This window comes from Panicum virgatum, chromosome 3K (genome assembly GCF_016808335.1).
Source record: "Panicum virgatum strain AP13 chromosome 3K, P.virgatum_v5, whole genome shotgun sequence".
In the NCBI taxonomy this organism is placed as follows: Eukaryota; Viridiplantae; Streptophyta; class Magnoliopsida; order Poales; family Poaceae; genus Panicum; species Panicum virgatum.
This window is the reverse complement of record NC_053138.1, coordinates 53,062,966-53,069,548: the sequence shown is the minus strand read 5'-3', so window position 1 is coordinate 53,069,548 and position 6,583 is coordinate 53,062,966.

Genomic DNA, 6,583 nt, shown 5'->3' with positions numbered 1-6,583 from the left:
GGCACTAAATGTTTTTTCTTCTTTTTGTTTCTTTTCTTTTAATTTTTATACGTATGGCTATGCGTATTTCTAGCGTATGTGACTATATAGTCGTACTCTTTGCATTGCACAGTATTATTAGAACAGAATATTACACTAACATTATATATTTATATATATATATATTTGTCATGTATGGAACACTTAGGAATTCAAAAGTACATGAGATATTACAAATTATTGCGCACATCAACTATAATAACGTATCAGCTTCCTCGTCGTCGGATCTTCTTGGGCGACGCTTAGACGGAGATCGCCATGAAATTCGCCCTTAGGATTTATGACTTCATCGAGTAGAAATCCGCATATAGCTTCTTGAATTGCCCTGATCCGAGCGATTTCAATGAGTTCTTCTTTCATCCGCCAACGCTGTCACATTTTTCAATAAAAACATGAGAATAAAAAATAATGAATTAAAATAATGAGCAGATGTGATTGTGCTCACGTACATTGAATGCCTCCACTGTCATTTGCCCTTTTTCACTTGCAAAAGAGTTGATCCACTCGCATACGTAGTATCCACATAAGTTGTTTCCTTGGCCCTGTCTCCAACACTATGGACAAACGTGGGTTACGATATAGAATTTTTCTGATGTTTATTGCGAATGACATTAGTAGCGAGAGTATATTCATACCGGAAAATCAGTCACCCAATGAAGAGGCTCGATTTCACCTATGGGCAAGCCTATGTGTTTGTGGAGGTAGCGACTCCATGCAGTATTTACCACCTCGATGATATCTTGGTACTTTGATTTATCTTGCCTTAACGAGTCGTACACCAAGACCTTGTGCTCCTCAATCCGAATACAAAGCAATATCCAATGAAAGCTGTGCATATACATATGCATAACCAATTAATGTTGATTATAATAGTTATTAAATAGTATTATTAATACAAAGGGATTGAAAAAAAAGTCTAACAAAGAACGACTCACTGATGGTTGTATGGCAAGAGAATGAAGGGACACATGCTATTTTTACGCAACCCCCTGTATATAACATTGACTATATCTCCAGGATTTAGCGCTAGCGATTTCTCGTGTATAATATCGGGGTCGAAGAACCCGACGTTATGGAAGTTCTTCTTTCGGCAAATTTGAATTTTTGACCTACGGGACACAAGAAAAACGGGGATCAGTCAACACACAAGGCTAAAATAATGAAACGAGAGACAGTACTTACATGCACCATACACTGACGAGGGACTTGTGAAGGGCATCTTGATGGTATAAATCGTAGAGTGATGCAAACTCGATATATACATCATCTGCCCCCCGCCAGAAATGCTCATCTTTAATCCGAGCTGGGAACATCTCTAATTTACTAGCTTTAGATTGCACGGCATACCATTTGTGTAACTCGGCCATTCTCGGCACAAATCACAGAGCAACTAACATATGATGGTATGAGATGATTTTAAATGGCAGAGCAGAGTCATGCACAAGTAGTCAAGCAAGCACTAGAGGCACATGCAACTAGCTAATTAACCAAATAATGAGTGGGCGGCGGCCACATGGAACTAGCTAATTAATTTGTCAACAGAAGGTAATTTTGTTTTTCCATGTCAAAAAATACTTTGGAGATTTCCTTCCAACATTTCAGGTTCCGGCAGCCTTTGAAATAAATCTGATGTTTTCATGCTTTCTGTCATTCAAATATCAGAAGATTTGAATGACAGAGGAAGCACCATCAGAACACTGCATGGGTGATAGAGCTTAAGGAAATGTCACTAGGTTGTCTACCATAAAGAAGAAAGTTCCTTTGATGTGGTGACATAAACTTCATAAGTCATTCGCTGACTTTATTTATTTATCGAGATGCATCCAGTTGACTGAAAATAGATGGAACTAGTTGACGCCAATAAAGAGCAGTCTTATCAACAATAGTGCGCAGATAATCATTTACTAGTGACAAAAAATATACATAATTGTATTAATGAAACAATCAGGCTTGGTAATATGCAAGGTTAAATAATGAAGTGATATAAAAAAAACTTCAGATATGTATACAAGCATAAGGGATGCATCATACCATGTGATATCAAAAACTCTGAGAAAATTCAGAAAGATATTCTCACATCAACAGATAGGGCACTAGACCTCCTTCCGTATCTCTGCTAATTTCACTAGCATAAACCTGAGAGAGGAAATGTTTCAGATAAGCTTCGACCGTCTAAAACATCAAATCTTTCGAAGTCCATGAACCTGAACGATAATCTTAAATCTATGCAGTGCAGTGAGATGCAGGTAAAATAAATGGATTGAAACAAAAAAAAAAGATATAGCTATTGTATATGATACTACACACAAAGATCAAACATTTGAGCATACTTGAGCATTCAACTACCCAGGAGGTATGAGTTCTGTAATAGTCATAGTAAAGACTACCTGACAGTCTGTGATGAATCTATTGACTGGAGACATCTAACAAATAAAAAAGGAATACCAAAATTGGTCTCGACGCTGAAACAACCGATCTGTAGTATATCTCACATCTTATGAATTTCTAAAGTATGTGCATTGCTGACTGACTAGGAAACATGATTTGCATTTCTCACAAAGAATCATGCATGTATGGGGAGGGTGGAATCACAGGGAAAAAGAAATCCTCTACATGAATGGGCGGCGCGGGCAAGGACGGCGAGGTCGAGGCGGCGCGGGGACAGCGGGCCAGGGACGGCGGGGGACCACCTCGAGGGGATGGCGGGGGAGGACTCAAGGGCCGGGGACGGCCGATGGCGATGAGGTCGGGGCGGCGAGGGGGGCCCTGCGTCGGGGTGGCGCCCGCCGGGGACGAGGCACCGGCAAGGCAGGAGACGCGAGGACTCAAGGGCCGGGGATGCCCGAGGACGACGAGTCGGGGCGGCGGGGGAAGGCGTCGCGTCGTGGCGGAGGCCGGCACCAACGCGGCGCGGGGGATGCGAGGATGACGAGGCGTGCGGCAGCGCGGGCCAGGATGATGATGCGACGCGCGGGAGCTCGCGGGGCGATGGCCGGCCGGGGACCCTCGCGCGGCCGGGGACGGCGGCGTGCGGCAGCGATGGCCGGCCGGGGACCCTCGCGCGGCCGGGGACGGCGGCGGCGGCGCAAGCGGGCGAGCGCGGGAGCAGGGGCGCGCACGGCCGGGACGTCGATCTGAAATTGGAGAGCAGTGGGAGAGAAGGAAGGGGATTTGGGGATGAGGGGGTTAAGGTTAGTGCCGGCTGGCCTTATCAGCCGGCACTAACCTGCCCTCCGTGATGTCAGTGCTGCGACGTTAGTGCCGGCTGGTGACACTAGCCGGCACTAACGTTCAAAGTTAGCGCCGGCTGGTGAAACCAGCCGGCGCTAATGTGTTTCATCCGGCGGGAACCAAAAATTTACCTGTCAATTCTCTTTTACAATAAATTTTTATTATTGATTAATTCCTTCATAATAGGCTTAATAATTAGAATAATATAGACAAAATTTATATCTTAATTTTTAGCATATTATTAAATATATCAACACAATATTAATAGTAATTGAAGTAAATTAACGAATATGCAATCATTATCAATTTTGTGTAGCTTATAGGGTTTATATGTGTTTATGTTTCTGTTATTCGTAATAAATCGAAAACATTTCATTTTGATTCATGCAAAAATATTCAAAAAACCTTTCAATACTAGCCTATGCAATGATGTAATCAATTCGCATATTACTTGATTATTTGTTTGTAATTTAATGTTTCAATGCTTCTAGTAATGCAAAATTAGTGAACATAAATAATATTTATACCATGCAGAAATATAATATTATCTGAAGATGATATTGTGTCCTAATTGGACAAATAGTATCGAGAATTGAGATAAATACGATGTGGTGCATTACATTACATCACTGAATGAGAAAATACAATATATAAATTATATAAAACTACTACTCATTATTATAATCTACTGGAACATTGATAATCTTCCTTTTGACGAAAGTGCCTTGAGCGTGATCACAACGTAAGTAAGGTGTGTCCTCTTTGGATAAGAGGATACTAGGGTCAACGTCAACTGAGAATGGAGGAAGGTTATCAATCTGGTCATAATCTTCCGAATTGTCCGAAATATCCTCAACTCCAACTACTTTTCTTTTTCCGGGAAGAACTATGTGCCGTTTCGGCTCATTTCCAGCCTTGTCTGCTTCAGGCGTCTTATCCGACTTCTTCTTCGGTTTGCTCGACATGTCCTTCACATAGAACACTTGTGTCACATCCTTGGCTAGAACGAATGGTTCATCTTTATATCCAATCTTTTTAAAGTCAACTATGGTCATACCATACCGGTCCTTCGTTACGCCTCCTCCAGCCACCCATTCACAATGAAATAAAGGGACAACTATGGGTCCATATTCAAGTTCCCATATCTCTTCTATGACACCATAGTAGTTGTTCTTTTCTCTATTACTGTTTACTATACACATACGGACACCACTGTTTTGGTTGGTGCTTTTTTTGTCTTGAGCTCTCGTATAAAATGTATACCCATTTATTTCGTACCCTTGGTATTGCTGGACAGTGATTGATGGTCCCCTAGCCAGCCATTGAAGTTCTTGATCAACTGTATTGTTGCCCAATAATTTTCGTCTGAACCAACCGTCAAAAGTTTTTATATGTTGCCGTGTAATCCAAGCAAGATTCTTCTGTGGATTTTCAGACTGTATAATATTCATGTGCTCATCAATATATGGAGCCACCTTGGATGAATTCTGAAGAACCGTGAAGTTTGCTTGGCTGAATTCACTACAAGAGATGTTCATATTACATTTCTTTCCTAGTGTGCCTTTTCCCTTTAGTCGCCCCTCATGGTGTGACACGGGGAGCCCAATCGGATTGAGATCAGGAAGATAGTCAACGCAAAACTCAATGACCTCCTCTGTTCCATAGCCCTTAGCAATGCATCCTTCTGGGCGAGAACGTTTGCGCACGTACTTCTTCAATACGGCCATGAACCTCTCAAAAGGGAACATATTGTGTAGAAAAACAGGACCCAAGATAGTTATTTCTGTCACAATATGAACTAGAAGGTGTGTCATAATATTGAAGAAGGAAGGTGGGAAGACCATCTCGAAGCTGACAAGACATTCGACAATGTCTTTCTGCAGCTTTATTAGATTATTTGGATTAATTGTTTTTTGCGAAATTTCATTCATGAACGCACAAAGCTTTACAACTGCCAATCTCACATTTTCCGGTAGAACACCCCTCAGTATAACCGGAAGTAATTGTGTCATCAGGACGTGGCAGTCATGGGACTTCAAGTTTTGGATTTTCTTCTCTTTCACATTTATTATGCCCTGTATATTTGAGGAGTACCCAGACGGGACCTTGATACTGTTCAAGCAATCGAACATACTTTCCTTCTCCTCTTTGCTCAGATTATAGCTGGCAGGTTTTAAATAGTGGCATCCTTTGTCTCTCTTCTCGGGTTGCAAGCCTTGTCGTTCAGCTAGCTGCTGCATGTCGCGCCTTGCTTCCAATGTGTCTTTTGACTTACCATACACTCCCAGAAAGCCTAGTAGGTTCACACAAAGATTCTTCGACAGATGCATCACATCAATTGCGTTGCGAACCTGTAAGACTTGCCAATAAGGTAGGTTCCACAATATAGACTTCTTCTTCCACATTGGAACATGTCCCTGGTCATCCTTGGGAACAGGTTGGCTACCGGGACCCTTTCCAAATACTACCTTCACATCCTTGATCATCGAGAACACACGCTTTCCATTACGGAATAGAGGCTTAGGACGAGTTTCGGGCTCTCCTTTGAAATGCTTCCCTTCGTTTCTTAGGGGGTGATTGGTAGGAAGAAATCGACGATGGCCCATGTATACGCACTTCTTATAGTGTTTCAAATAAATGCTATCGGTCTCGTCATAACAGTGGGTGCAGGCCATGTATCCCATGTTCGACTGTCCCGAAAGTTTTGCAAGTGCAGGCCAATCATTGATGCATACAAAAAGCAAAGCTCGGAGGTTGAAGGACTCCTGTTTATACTCATCCCACACACGTACACCTTCTTCTTTCCAGAGTAGTAAGAGATCATCCATCAAGGGTTGCAGGAACACATCAATGTCGTTGCCAGGTTCTTTTGGCCCTTCTATAAGCACCGGCATCATGATGAACTTACGCTTCAGGCACAACCAAGGAGGAAGGTTGAACATACATAGTGTCACGGGCCATGTACTATGAGCGCTGCCAAACTCACCGTACGGATTCATTCCATCCGCACTTAGAGCAAATCTTATATTCCTTGGGTCGTTGTCAAATTGAGGATACTCTCGGTTAAGGTTTCTCCACTGGGACCCATCTGCTGGGTGTCTGATCATGTGATCCTCCTTACGGTCTTCTTTGTGCCACCGCATCAACTTGGCGTTATCCTTGTTTTTGAAAAAGCGCTTCAGACGTGGTATTATAGGGAAGTACCACACCAACTTTGCGGGAACTCTCTTCTTTACCGGCTGCCCATCAATATCACCTGGATCATCTCGCCTGATCTTATACCGCAATGCGCTGCAAACAGGACAAGCTTCCA